The 15,578-nt window shown below is 35.9% G+C and overlaps 1 protein-coding gene and 1 pseudogene across 17 annotated transcripts in view; one reads left to right on the forward strand and one right to left on the reverse strand.

Annotated features, from left to right (window-relative positions):
• The window catches only part of USP54 (ubiquitin specific peptidase 54), a 119,567-nt gene that overhangs the window by 68,444 nt on the left and 35,545 nt on the right, over positions 1 to 15,578 (reverse strand). For 5 of the 17 annotated variants that reach the window (XM_074339587.1, XM_074339586.1, XM_019745801.2 and 2 more), the window contains exon 1: positions 14,429 to 14,581. The exons of 7 other annotated variants lie outside the window; for them this stretch is intronic. The gene's annotated coding sequence lies outside the window, so the exon portion shown is untranslated. Of the gene's footprint in view, positions 1 to 14,428; positions 14,584 to 15,578 lie in introns of those variants that run through there. 5 more of the 17 variants (XM_074339588.1, XM_019745804.2, XM_019745803.2 and 2 more) reach the window with 3 other exon arrangements.
• On the forward strand, positions 2,664 to 3,089 carry LOC109454819 (dynactin subunit 6; annotated as a pseudogene).

The raw sequence follows: 15,578 nt of genomic DNA on the forward strand, positions 1-15,578 counted from the left end.
GTGGTTTTGATTTGCATTTCCCTAATAGCTAGTGAAGTTGAGCATTTTTTCATATATCTGTTGGCCAGAAATCTCCTAATTTCAAAATGTACTGGCTTTTTCTATAGGCCTCACTCTTCTTAACTTTTCTGCAGCTGCCCTGATGGCTACACAATCCTGGATTCACTGGGTGAATTAATAAAGAACTGAGAGACTTGATAAACTGAAAGAATGACAAACAGTAGATCTCCTACTGCTGACTGTTCATTTTCTCTCTCCTTTGCTACTTTCTTAAAAGTGGACATTCCCTAAAGTTTAAATCAGACCTTCTTGCTCTTTTCTATAGTACTTCCCATGGCGTTCTTATCTCCTCCATCAGAACTCCAGCCATCACTTCTGGTCTGACAAATCACAAAGCTCATGAACCCCCAAACCAAACTACCAACTACTTGCACATTGTCCCACCTTTGTAATAAGTTCAACATGTCCAAATCTCAAGTCACCTAATTTCCCCCCAAAAGAGCTCCTCCTCTGACTCTATTTTTTTTTAACTAATGGCATCTCCAAATACCCAGGTTCAAAACCTCTGTAGTCTTTTGACTTCTTCCAATCCCTCCCCCACTTGCCTATCCACATCACAAAGACTCGTCAGTTCTCCCTTCAAAATCTCTTTATACTGATCCTTCTTTTTCACTTCCACTGTCATCACCCTAGTTTATACCACAATTACCTCTCATTTAGACTATTACAATAGATGAGTTTTTCTGGCCTCATGTCTCTTGACATTCTGATTCCTTCATACAGTTTTTTATAAATATTTCTCTTTAACATGCACCATTATTTATTTGTATGCATTTTACACAAAAAGCCAAAAAACTTAAATTGTTCCTTAGCAGTGGAAAAATATCAGTTGCCAGCCAAAACAGTTTTTTTATATAATTACTCACACCTTTTTCATGTCCCAAGCAAAGACGTCGACTTTTTTTTTTAATTTTTATTTATTTAAATGTGTTTTTCCAGGACCCATCAGCTCCAAGTCAACTAGTTGTTTCAATCTAGTTGTGGAGGGCGTAATTCACAGTGGCCCATGTGGGGATCAAATCGGCAACCTTGTTAAGAGCACCGAGCTCTAACCAACTGAGCTAACCTGCCACCCCAAGATATCTACTCTTAACACTCCTAGTCAACATCATACTGGAGGCCCTAGCCTGTGCAATAAGGCAAGAAAAACAAATTTAAAAAACATATAAATTGGAATAGAAGAAATAAAACTGTCTTTATTCACAGGCATCATTTAAAAATTTTAAAATCCCAAGGAATCTTAAAAAAAAAAGGAAAGAAAATCTAAGAACTAGTAAGTGAGGTCAGTAAGGTCACAGAATACAAAATCAAAAATTTTTTTAAATCAATTGTGTTTCTATATACTAGCAATGAACAATTGGAAACTGAAATTCTTTTAAAGTACCATTTATAATAATACCACAAAATATAAAATACTTAAGTATAAATGTAACAAAATATATGTAGAACCTGTGTGCTGAAAACTACAAAACACTGGTGAAAGAAATCAAAGATGAACTACCACATTTTGTCATGTATAATGTACAATTTTTTTGCCCAAATTTGTGAGGGAAAAATAAAGATGTGCATTATACATGGGTAGTACTAATTCTGTATCTATATAAATGTTTTTAATTCTTTTACTTATGCTTATGAAGTTAAAAGTGGAGCTCTAGAAATCAATAACAATATCCTTATGCAAAATAATACCCTGGAATACGATAATTGATTTTGTTGAACTTAGGACGAACTTGCAACGACGAAGAGTTCTTGGCCTTCTATATAATGCATAAATATTGTAAATTTGTTACTGGTACATAAAATTTCTTGTACCTTGTATCTGTTCTTGTAATTATTTGTTACATAAAGTTTCTTGTGCCATAATATGTTAAAAAATAAATGCTAAAATTCCTTTATAATACAAACTAGTACCTAAATGTAAACAAATGAAAAAATTAAAATGAAAGATTTTTTTCCCTGAAAGTTTGGGCCAAAAACATGGGTGCGCATTATATACGGGAGCACATTATATATGGTAAATAAGTGCTAGGTATACTATGTTCATAAACTGAAATCTCAATTTTGTCAAAATGTCAATTAACTCCAAACTGATTCATAGATTCAATGCAATTTCAAATCAAAATCCCTGCACAATTTCTTTTTCGTAGAAATTCTAAAAGTATGTGGAAAAGCAAAAGAAAAAGAATAGCCAAAATAATTTTGAAACAAAGTTGGAAGACACAATAGTTAACACTGTATGGTATTGGTGAAAGGACAAATAGATCAAGTAGATCAATAGAACAGAACTGAAAGCCCAGAAACAGGCCTAGATATATATGGTCAAATGATTTTTAATAAAGATACAAAGGCAACTCAATAGAGAAAGAACAGTTATCAACAAATGACGTTGAAACAACTGAACATATACGTGCAAAACTCTGAACCTTGACCCACATCTTACATCTTATAGAAGAACAACTCAAAATGGTTCGCAGTCCTAAATGGAAAACCTAAAACTAAAAATTCTAAAAGACAGAAGAAAATTCTTTGGCCTTTAGTTAAGCACAGATTCCTTAGATACAAAAAAGCACAAGCCATATCCAACTGGAGACCAGGGCCAAACCATGGCGGAGAAGAGTCAAAAGAGTGTGGAGATTGCTTCTAGAACAGTTGTGTGTGCAGAAAGTAATAAATTATAGGCCCTAGGACAGTGATCCACCCTAACGCACGAATTATTGTAGAAGCTGGGCCAACAGTGATTGATGAAAGTAACCTTACAGGAGAACAGGCACATATCATAAATGCCATACGAAGGCAGAAATGTAATATTGACGTGATTGCATCATTGGGGCTTGTTGCAACCTAAATACATTTGAAGTCATCCCAGAGAATACAGTGATCTATGGTGTAGATTGCCTTCATCAGGTGCAGACTGAGTGACAACAGCCCCAGACACTATAGCTGGATTTCCTGATGAAAAGCTTGCCAAACTACCACCACCTAAAGAACACAACACTATGAAAGGAAGCTCAACTCCAGTAAAGAATTAAAAACAATATACGACACCAAGATAACATTTTGCCTTTGACCACTGTCTTTTGAAATGGCCACAGTGTTTATGCCCTCTAAGCAGTTGACAGAATACACGTTAACTTTATTTTGTAAAATTGAGTTAGAGAGGAAAATAATGGATTTTCTTTGTAACTGTCCTCTATAATTTATATAAAATGTATTATTTTCCTATATCCTTCCTCCTTTTCTGATAATTTACACAGATAGTTTTCTTTTGTTATGTAAAATGTTGGCCAAAGATTTTAGTTCTACAAAAGACTACCTGGGATAAGAAAGGGCATATTGTTATATATTTATATTCTATCTAGCACATACTAAACTAAATAAAAATGTTGATGATAAGAAAAAAGCACAGTCCATAAAAGAAATAAAAAATTATAGAATTGGACTTCAGCATAATTAAGAACTTCTATTCTTTGAAAGACACTGTTAAGAAAATGAAAATACAAGCCAAAGATTGAAAGAAAATATTTTCAAATCACATAAAGGATGAACGACTTGTATCCAAAATATATATTGAATCCTCTGAACTTAATACTAAGAAAAACTGCCCTGTTTTCTTAAATGGGCAAAAGACTTAAACTGATACTTCACTAAAGAAGATATACAGATGGCAAATAAACATACAAAAAGATATTCAATGTTATTAGTCATTGAGGAAATGGAAATTAAAACCACACTACATGCCTATTAAAATAGCTAAAAACAAAATATTTAAAACCTGATAATAACAAATGCTAATGAGGAAGAATCGGAGCAACTGGAACTCTCCTCAATTGCTGGTGGAAATAAAAAATGATACAGTTGGCAATTACATATAGAGTTAAATATACGTTTGTCATACGACCTAGCAATCTTATTCCTAGCTATTTTACCCAAAAGAAATGAACGCTGATGCTCACATAAAAACCTGTACACCAGTGTTTATAGTGGTTTTATACATTATCAGCAAAACCTGGAAACAATCCAAATGTTCTTCAACTGGTAAATGGTACATCCATACAATGGACAGGACAATAAAAAGGAAAGAATACTGGCATACACAAAAATACGGATGAATCTCAAATGTATTATGCTAAGTGAAAGAAACCAAACTCAAAAAGCTGTCTACTATGGTTTCACTTATATGGCATTTTAGAAAACTAAAAATTAAAAGTCAAAATAGATCAGAGGTTTCCAGGAGTAGGAGGTGAGGGTAAGGATTGATTACAAAGGGGCATTATCAGGGTGATGAAATTTTTCTATGTCTTAATTGTGGTGGTAGTTATACTAACTCTATGCAATTAGCAAAACTCAGAACTCTATACAAAAAAAGTTTTGGTATTTCTTTGTAAATTTTTGTAATTTTATGTAAATTACCACAGATTTTAAAAATTGTTTTCAAAAGCATATTCTAAAGTGTAAAAAAATAATAATAATAAAAGCTTTCCCAGGTCCCTCCAGTAGAATAATGTTCAAACTTCTTAGCCTGATTCTTAATAATACAATCTGACCTTAACTTACCTTCTATATTTATCTCCTTCTATTTCCCTATATGAAACTTCTTTCCAAACAAAGTGTTTTCCTATTTCTATGACCTTTTTAATTCTATTTTACCTTTGGGATGCTCAGTACCCTCTTCCCCTGGATATACAACCCAGCTTCTTTGTAAAAAAACCTTTGTAAAACATTCCTTGACCACCCCAAGTCTGAAGGGATCTCCCGATTTCTGAACTCTTAATTTTCTATAATTTTAAGGACAATTAATGCTTCTATTATACCAGTGTTTCTAGGGTCCTCCCCTACTCCATGTTCCCCTCCACCTGTAAAGGAAATGGGGCTTTATCCCACCCCATTTGAAAATGGGTAATGGATGGAGGTCAGAAGCCAATTGTGTTCTATCCAAATATCGGTTATTGTGGGACGTATTATCATAAGATTTCACTATATAGTCTTGTTTCTATATTTTCTTGTTTCATATAATCCATCATTCTATGATACTTACAGATTGTGATCTAACTAAAAGTATGATTCTAAATATATATGTATATATTTAAACTTTCCATACAATTGCTTAATCTTTTAAAGCAAGATAGTCTTATATTATTAACCTGACTCAGTTAAAACTTTAGGCTTTCCTCACTGTCAGTATAAACACTTTAAGGGCATCACACAGCTTTGGGATGATGAGATTCTAGTAAGGTAGTTCTGTGTAAATGCATCCTAGAGTCATATCCTTAGATACTTGGTTTAAAAAAACAAAAAACAAAACAGTTGGTGAACATGCATTATTTGTTCAGAGGCAATCTGTTCCAAAGAAGTTGTCCACATAGTTTTCAATACAGAAGCTTTCTTAGTTTTCATGTCAGCCAATTAGATGATGATTAAAAACAACTACCACCTGACAATGGAAACTAAGCAGTATATGCAAATTTATTCAAATTTAAATTAAAACTGTTCCATAGCCTATTACCTAGTATTCCTATCTGATTGATTTTGCCCCTATAGCAGTAGCAATCAAAAGGCTCACAGCATCCTGCAGAGGAGACTACAACAAACTCACAGACAGCAGGCTACTTGGCAGCTGCTTATTCCCAAACTCTGCAGAAAATGTATAATCATTTTTACCCACATTTACCAGTTTCCAGCCAAGTCCTAAAACTATGGAGTAATCAAAGGTGGGAGGAGAAAGAACATATGACAATCTTATTACTGTGCTGCTCTCAACTCTGAAAGATGGAGACACCTATATTTTACTGTTGCTGAATAGACGTTAAGGAGCCCAAAGGAAGCTTGTTCTTTTCTTCCAGCTTTATTGATACATAATTGACAAATTAAATTGTAATATATTTAAAGCGTAAAATGTGATGATTTGATAAATGTATAGATGGCGAAAGGATTCCCATAATCAAGTTAACACGTAGCAGAGGGCAACAGAAAAGATCAACGAAACTAAGAGCTACTTTTTGGAAAAGATCAACAAAAATGACAAATCTTTAGCTAGCCTAAGAAAAGAAAGAGAAGACTATAAATAAAATCAGAATTGAAAAAGTAGACATTACAACTGATAACAGAAATACTAAAGATCATAAGAAACTACTATGAACAATTACACGCTAAAAAATTGGATAACCTAACAGAAATGGAAAAATTCCTAAAAATATACAACCTACCAAGATTGAATTATGAAGAAATAAAAAAGATCATAAACTCTTATATTTATTTAATTTTTAATCTTCTTTATACTTATTTAATCATCATTACTAACTAGCTCCTGAGATTTACTAAGTCAAAACAGCCTGCATTATTTTGGTGTCTATAATACCAGGTAAACTAGGAAGCTAGAAGCCAAAATTAGGAAAGAAGCATGTCATCATATCACCTATTACCTATTTCCTGTGTAGTAGAGTTACTAAGTCGTATGTTCCCAGTCTGAACCCACCAACATCCTGTGGGCTAGAAACCTTTCCATGTGTGAGATGATGGAAAACAGTGGGTCCCAACCATTTTACAGACCCCCACATCCAGAAGCAGATTCACAAATAATCTAAAGATTAAGCTTCAGAGCCCCTCTCTTGCACATGCCTTCAAGACCCAATATCTCATTTTCTATTTTAAAAATGTTTTCCTTAAAGAGGGGCTCCTGAATTATATAAGCTTCAGGACCCATAGAATCATATTACAGAAACTGAGCTTTTATAGTATATACTACTTGAGAAAATACATAATTCAAAAAGCTACTTTAAATTCAGTAATACTAACAAATTTGTATTGTATTAATCAAAGCAGCATCTGTTATTCATCACATAAATTTTGTTAGCACTAAATGGATCTAAATTATACTGTTTGGTGCACATTTGGATTTTGTGTTCTTGAATCACCAGCGATCCACCACTGAGAGTGGAAAAGACAGAGCTAAACTTAAAAGACCATAGCTCGAGACGGCCAGCATTAGAGGTACAGCTCTAGAAGCTGACGACCTTTCAAAAAAGCGTTTTATTTCTCTGTATTAATGAAATACAGAGAACGATTACTTCACAGTGAGGATACACAGTACAGCATAATGTGCTGCCATTTTTCTCAGGCCAAAGTAATAAACGAGGCTACAGCTGCAGCCACCCTAATTATCCCCTGCTGTATTCCTCATCAACAAAGTCAGCTTCTCTTAGCCTCTGTTTCTGAAAAAACCCAAAGTAGTTACTCAAATGTTTGCTGAAATGAAACTGGCTTATGCATAAAGAAAGTATGAGGCCTAGAAGGGCAATGGGCCAGGAAGAGCCTGTCAAACTAAGAGAAAGCGGAGTAAATGATTTCAGTTCAGAGATCTACAGGTTATTAGCATTAGAGACTTCATTATAAATGGGACATGAATGTGACTGAGACCAATGAAGACTAGAAAGGATTTCTTCCTGCAGAGCCTGGGGGCCCGTGACAAAGCCAGGTGAAAGGCTCAGGAAGCTTAGAGGAGGACAGGTCTCTTAAAGGAATTCATTTCATAATAATTAAAGTTCAATGAGGTCTCTAAGTAAATGTTATTAATTCCATATGTAGAGAACTCCATGACATTTATGCAAATGACAGTATGAAAGTATCTCCACCAACATGTTTATAACTACAAAGGGAAAGATAGTAACTTTACTGTGGCGAAACCCACCTTATCCAAGTGATCAAGGTCAACATCACCAACAATAATACATATGGACATCATAAATCCCATGGTAATAATAATGCACTGAGAAGGACACATTATTTCTGTGGTATTCTTGCCTAAATCATTCATTTCAGTCCGATCAAGAGAAAACATCAGACAAATCCAAACTGAGGGACATTTGACAAAACAACTGATCAGTACTCCTCAAAAATGTCAAGGTTATAAAAGACAAAGAAACACTGAGACACAGAGAGAATGCAGGAGACTGAGGAAGAGAAACACCTAAAAGCAATGTGAGATCCTGGATAGGATCCTAGATAGGGACAAAAACAAGAACAATGGTGAGCAACTTGTGGAGTTTGAAAAAGGTCTTCAGTTAGTAGTATTGTACCAATGTGAATTTCTTGGTTTTGATCAATGTATTACAGTTACATGACATAGTAACATTAAAGGAAACTGGGTGAAGGCTACATAAAGTCTCTGTACAACTTTTGCAACTTTTCTGTAAGTCCAAAATTAGTTCAAAATAAAAAACTTTTTAAACTGTGCAAATAACTTACTGAAGGAGATGGAACCTTGGGCCCAGTGGAGAATAGAGGAATGTCAGGGATTAATATCCATGCATATAAAGGTAAGTGGACTAAGATTTACAAGAAAACAGGAGACATTCATCTAGGTTGTGATCCTGGTCAACTAGAGTCCAATGAAGGCTTCATGTCAAAACTCTGGGTTCACTATGTTTAACGTCACAGAATAGCAGTTCATGGGTTAAGTTTTATTAGTTCAGTGACCTGTTTCTCAGAGCTTGCTTTACCACAAAAGTTTTTAAATCTACAAGATAAAGGATAAATGTAATTTTAAAAAAACCAGGGCTCTCATTAGGGGATGGAATTACAGATTCTCTTCTTTCTATTTTCTAAATTATCTATAATTCATAGATAAGTTATTATCAAATAATTCCCTTATTTGAAGTAAAACTAAAATTGGGATTTAAACTCATTTTCCCTAAAAATAGAATGAAAGGACTCTGGACCAGAGGTAACCAATCATGAGACATCTAATAGCCTAACGATACGAACACTGTTTAACAGGTAACTATTTCCTATTTAGAAATAAGGGGCCAGGTTTGAATTTCTATTTCCTTTTATTCAATTCTCATTGCTGCTGCTACTGCGTTTCAGATCCTCACCACCTGACTCACTCACTGGCAGGCCTCCACTCCTACACGTGACTACCAGACGACACCTAAAATACCATGTCACTCCGCTTTCAAAAATCTTCAATGGCTCCCAGAGGGGGACATGCTTTCGGCTACAGAAAAATGGTATTTTTCTCATTCACAAGGGGAGATAATAATGGATGGATTTTTCACAAGTTTCTCGTCTATAATTTTTTCTTGTCCACTTATTCTACCTGCTAACAGGGCAAAAACATGAACAAATAGCAAACTTAAAGAAAATAAAAAAAACGAAAGCAGTCAATCAGACCTATTTTGACAGCTCTTTTTTCTTATTGACTCATGTTCTTGATTGTGATTTTATATTGCCTATTTTCTGTATTCACATATTCTACCAGTAAAATTACTAATTTGTAAGACAATTAAATGTCTACACCCTATACAAATTTGAGAATCATTAGACATTACCTCCATTTTCAGCTACATCTTCTACTCACTCATTGATCATACATTTCACTGAGCACCTAATATGTACCCCTCACTCATCCTCCACTCCAGGTAAACTGGACTGTTTTCTGTATAATGAACATGCTCTGTACTTTACCTCCTCAGGGCCCTAATAGTGCGTCCACCTGCAGTGCCTTTCTTCTCCTGTTCTTCGTCTTAAGAATCGTAACTATCATACAAGGAGCAGCTGCATCAAAAGCCTTCTCAGAGTCTCTCCTTCTCTCACCTTTCCATTTTCTTCATTTATTTCATCTTCCTCAGTGCTCTCAGTGCATGTGAGGCTTAGATCACAGCATTCCCACCATCCTCCATGGTACAGTTATTTGTGTACATGGACTGCATTATACATTCCTTAAGGACATCTTTGTATTCCAAACAGCGGTTGAAAATAATAGACACTGAGTCATTAAAAGCTTAAGTGAAAGAGAAAACGTTCTATGTGATGGGATAAGTACCTAGAATAACCAATTCGAACATCCTGGTCTATTCTGACTCTCCTTAAAGAGCCCCCAAAATGTTTATATTCAGCTTGGGAGACTGCAGACCACTTTTTCTAATGGAGACTATATCAATTGAATCAATATTTGCTTCTGATTCAAGCTTGAAAATGAAGACAGATAAACATCTACAACCATAAAAAAGCCTAAGTTATTTGTATATTTATGGGTTGGTTATCTCAGACTCCCCAGTGAATACAGTTACTCAACTCAAACAATTTCCTGAGGGTTGGACTTTGGCAGCTTCAAATTATTACATCATGTACAAGAAGAATTGTACACTGATAAAGAACAGAAAGCTTTATTTTTCCTTTTATGAGAACTTAGAAAACTGTCATTTACAACAAATTTGTCCAAAACCAGTTAGGAAGAAAAAAAAACGATGAGAAGACATGTTTTCCTTGTTATAACTGACAAACTTTAAGAACTAAGAAATGACAGTTGGAGGCCACTTAGCCCCTCCTTATAAAGATCCAGATCTGTATAGATAATTTACTGACTTCTAAGGGAGGCAGCATGATAGTAGAATGAACATAGTAGTTAAAAGTGCAGTCTCTGCAGGGCCAACCATGTTGCATAACCTCAGGAAACACCATGCTCACAGTGGAGATCCAAGGTGTACCATTCCCAAAGAACATTCTGAGAATTAGACAACTTAGGGACCCAGAGTAAGCAAAGCAGAATTCGCCTGGACTCCACCACCTAACAACTGTGTCATCTCGACCATGTTATTGAGTCAGTTATTGAAGTCTCAGGTACGACTACATCAGCAAAATGGGATTAATAAATAAGATCTGTCTCACAGGTTTATTATTATGCAGATCACTGAAATAACGTGTAGTATATGTATAATTAGCCCAGTATCTGGTAACTTATTAAGTGAGGCATAAATGTTTTGTTGATGATGATGATGATGAAGCATAAGATGAATCTACATTCCAATCCTGCTCCATCACTTTCATGTAATTTACTACCTGTAATAAATGTAATTTGCTGAGAGTATTCAACAAATTATATATGCAAAATACTTAGAGCCAAGTACAAAACAGGATCTCCATAAAGAGTAGCTATGATTATGACTAACCATCCCCTTTCCATTCTCTCTTCCCTCCTTCTCCCTCTCTCTCTCTCATACACACATAACTTACTGTAAAAATTCCATAAGATTAAACTATAATTGACAGTACAAACCCAAAGCAATATCAAAATGAGTGAAAATGTAGTCTAAAAATAATGTATTCTCAATGAAATTCATCTGGAGTATTATAATAACTTCCAAACTGTTCTTCCCTTTTTAATCCTATCTATAAAATACTACCAAAAGCAAACTCTGATCAACCACTATTGGGCTCAGAAAACTTCAGTGACAAATTATTGTCAAAACTCCTCGGCCTTAAATGGTCTTCTACAATCCTAACACTCACGCTCATTTCCAACTTCATCTACCACCACTCCCCTTAAAACACAAAAAAATATTTGTTCTGTGTATATTACCCTCTCTCCCATTCATCTTCCCAGTCCCACCTATACCAGTAATCCTTTCCACTCAGCAAACCTGTTTGAACTAGCCATTCTGTTGGCAACTTACAGTAATAGACTAATGATAGCCATACCCTATCAGCAAGGAGTAGTCATTTATATCAACTTATTTCCCAAAGGATTGTCTAAATACCACTTCCCACCAATTTAGATTCAATGTCTCCCTCCCAGGAACTTTATTAATCAGCACTTAAATTGTACATCAGTATTTTATTAGAATAGAGTTGTCACACAAAAAACATCCAGCCTAAGAGAAAGCTTATAAGATTTTATTTGAGCCAAAATGATGCCAATTGCCAGGAAGCAAAATCTCAACTGATTGAGAAAATGCTCTGCAAAATAGCAGTTTGCAGCTTATTTTATAGGTAGAATCAAAGGAAGAGGGTTACCTGAAATCCACTGGTGGCAGATTAAGGGGATAGGAGAAAGCAAAGCGGGGAAATCTCTGGGATTGGATAAAAGTAAATTGGAGAGACAGGTACTTCTTTCACATAGGTGGGTACAGGACAGTTAATAGTTCACTTTTTACAGCACGTAGAGATGGTCATCAGGGGACAAAAATAACAATGAGGGATTCTATAGTTTCCTGCTGTGGTCTGGAAAAAGGGATTACTGACATTCCAAGGATGTTATCTTAGGTGCAAAAAGACAATAGACAGGCTCACTTAAGGTAGAGACTGACCTTTGTAAAGGAAACTACAAACTAAAGATGTGACTTCCCGCCATGGTGCACCTTAGTTAGGAATTTTTATGTTCATACCATCCTATGTGGTTATTTTCAGTCTCCTGAGCTTGTCAGGTTTAATATGTGGCCTCTTCTGTCCACACAATGCAGAAAGTTACATTACTTTACACTCAACAGATGCTCAATACTTGTTAAATAAAAGAATAAATAAAGAACTAAGTTTTATGAAACACATTTTTCAGTTTAGAGATAACTCAAGTTATAAGCATGGCTAGTTATCTCTCTATCTCTTCCCTGAATCTATTGCCTAAATCATATCATACCTAATTCATACCTTGTGTTTTCAAAAGATCTGTGGAAGAAAGACTCTACTTTATGGCCAGTAGGACAAACAACATTCTTTCTCAAACATATTGCTAATTCCACCAAACTAGTGACAGCAGTGGTTAAAGGAAAGAGAATCAATTGCAATTACAGTCGGTCCCAGGATAGCAAAAGGATAACTAAGAGTTCCATAAAGTTGCCCTATATTATCTTCTGGTTCAATAACTTAGAACCAGGGGTTTTTTCTTTCCTAATTTTTTAAACCTCTAGGCTTTTTTAGACAATGCTTGACTGCAATAGTGCAATGATTAATTTCAATGCACTATTTGTGAATCATTATAAACACACGACTACCCAAATTATTTCAGCACAAATAATAACGAAAGCATGATAGCTCTTTAACAAGAGGGAAATAGAAATGCAAGCCACTGACTGTACCCACTTGACTCATTTCTGCTGGGAGAACACTGGTACTGAATGGCACAAGCAACTCCAGTGTGAGACCAAGCACATGACTGGGAAGGTGACAGAAGACACCAAGAAAAGAAGCGCATCTATGAAGAACCCCTCCTCTGTGGGGTCAGGAGGTGGAAGGATGGGCAGAGATCCACTGAAATCTACTCTAAAAGCCTTCACAATACTCAAACATGCTAATACTACAAGACTCCAGGTTTTGAGCTAGTTCAAATCCTAGCTCTACCACTTATACCTGAGATGCCTTCGGCAAGCTGCTGTAAGATTATAATAGTAGCCACCACTCAGTGAACACCAACTCAGTGTGAGGCACCGAACACATGGTATACAGACTTTAATTCTCACAATTAATCAATCAAGCCAGGGTTATTTTCCTGATTTTTCAGAAAACAATACCCATGTTCTTTCTACCTACGCATGACTGCTTCCCAGAGGGCTGGCTAATACTACCTACCTGGCAGGGTTATAGTAGGAATTGGAAGCAAAGCACTTAGCATAGAAACTAGTACCTGCCACATAGTAAGAGCTCAAGAAATCACCACTGTACAAGTGCAACTATCACTTGAATTAAGTGACTCAGTTGAATGGCAATAAAATCCCATGAAGTTTCCCCTCACAATGTCTACCATGAAAATGGCTTTTAATTAGCAGGTACTTCTGGAGACCCCAAGACTCCAATTTATAATTCCTTGAAATACCAGAGTATCATCCATTCTGTGAAAAAATAATAATAATACACAAACACTGTTTGTTTTAGTTGAGGATGAAAACATACAATCCGAGGAAACAGAATGATATGAAAGTGGTATTTGAATCAATCTGAACACCAAATATTAAATATTTTGCTTTCAAAAGGATTACAGATCTCACACCTCAATGCAGCAGGTGCTAACGAACAAATAAATCTATTTAACTTCCCAAAAATAATGCCCAGAAGCATCTGTTATCCTGAAGTACTCAGCAAACCATTTCCCAGACTTGACAACACATTGCCAAAATCTTACAGAATTTTACCAATAACATTCAGCTGAGAGGAAAAATGAATCATTCTGGTTCTGGAAGTAAATGCTACTTCCCACCTTAGCCACAAAATAAGATCTTTTTTCGTTATTACTTGTATCAGCTTGTTAATGCTGAAAATAAGTATAAAGAAATCACAAATAACCTTCTGTTTGAAGGAAATTTAAAAGACTAAACTCATAACCCTTGCCTTCAATTCTAACAAGCTCAAGAAAATCTATGAGAATGGGTTTTGTGTTTTTTTTAAACCAATCCTAAAAATCAAATTACCAAAGCCTTAATAATTGAAACAGAGAAGGGAAGAGCAAAAACAAGTCAGCATGAAAGAAGCCTCCTGAAAGTTAAGAGTCCTAAAACTTCCATTTCAAAGTTTAACCTGTTGCTGTTAAAAGCAACACTTCACAGACTGACCAGTTCCCTACATTCCTCCACCCCCCCAGTTTTACCATAGGAACGATACTTACCGGACAGCACACTCAACCTCCAGCAAAAAGCCTCCAGCAATCATAAGGGCTTTTGTGGGGCAAGTGATACAGGAATGGGGAGGGACAGGGAAGAGCTAGAGTGGTGGGGAGGGAAGGGTACGGAGGGAGGAGACAACTGCAGCAGCCACTATGGGAAACTGTGAATCTAAACCACAAAGGCTTCCCGCAGAACAGGATAACAGGGGAAGGGGAATTTCTTTTTACCACCTACCAGGCACTCAGCACTGACAATTCCGGATAAAACTAAAAAGATGGAGCCCCCGATTAAATACAAACAAAGTAAATTTAAGAAATCAAAAAGTAACTTGAAAGGACACATCACAAACTTCATAGAGGATTAAGAACAACAATTAGGAGGCTGTTTCCTCCAGGGGCATTCCTTACAACAAAGGTCAGCAGTGTAACAATGAGATCTGCAGGGTGGCAGCTGCTTTCCAAAAGGAGGGCCAGCCATAAAAACAGTCTTTTGCACCACAGTCAAAGGGAGCACCAAAAGACATTTTATGGGGCTTTAGAGAATAACTGCAACAATGTCATTGTTGAATCCTTCATTCAGAATTTCAAGACTATCTGGACTATGATTTTAATAGGCAAAATTCCTCCAACTCTCTTAAACAATACACACTCTTAAGAATATTGTGTCAACTGAGATGTTGGGTTCAAGAATCAATTTTAAAATGCTTGGGTTCTCAAATGTTCCCAACCCCAAAGGCAAGGACAGTCGTCTTCTATTGTGGAGGCCACATTAGATCACCAAGAACGACCGACCAGCAGGCAGGGTCCTGCCCCCAAACACGTGATCCTCGGCCCAGAACTTACATTTGCAGGCAGGGCACAAAGGCCCCCCGAGGACCAACACACACCCTTCTATGTGTTCCTCTCTGTTATAAAACAGCTTTATTGAAAGGAGTTGTTTTATAAGCATACTGATGAAAAAACTCATCAGCAGAACTCTTGCCAAATATGAAGAGCTGTTGTACTTCTATAGGTTGAAATAAAATATCTGAGTTGATTTTTTTAAAGATTTAATTAAGATTTATTGCTAAAATTAAACAGATGCAGGCACTGCCCAGAACTAATTAAGCTCTTACATTTTAACAATGTACTAAAGTAGTCCTTTGGCAACAAG

Source organism: Rhinolophus sinicus, linkage group LG07 (assembly GCF_036562045.2).
Source record: "Rhinolophus sinicus isolate RSC01 linkage group LG07, ASM3656204v1, whole genome shotgun sequence".
Taxonomy (NCBI): domain Eukaryota; kingdom Metazoa; phylum Chordata; class Mammalia; order Chiroptera; family Rhinolophidae; genus Rhinolophus; species Rhinolophus sinicus.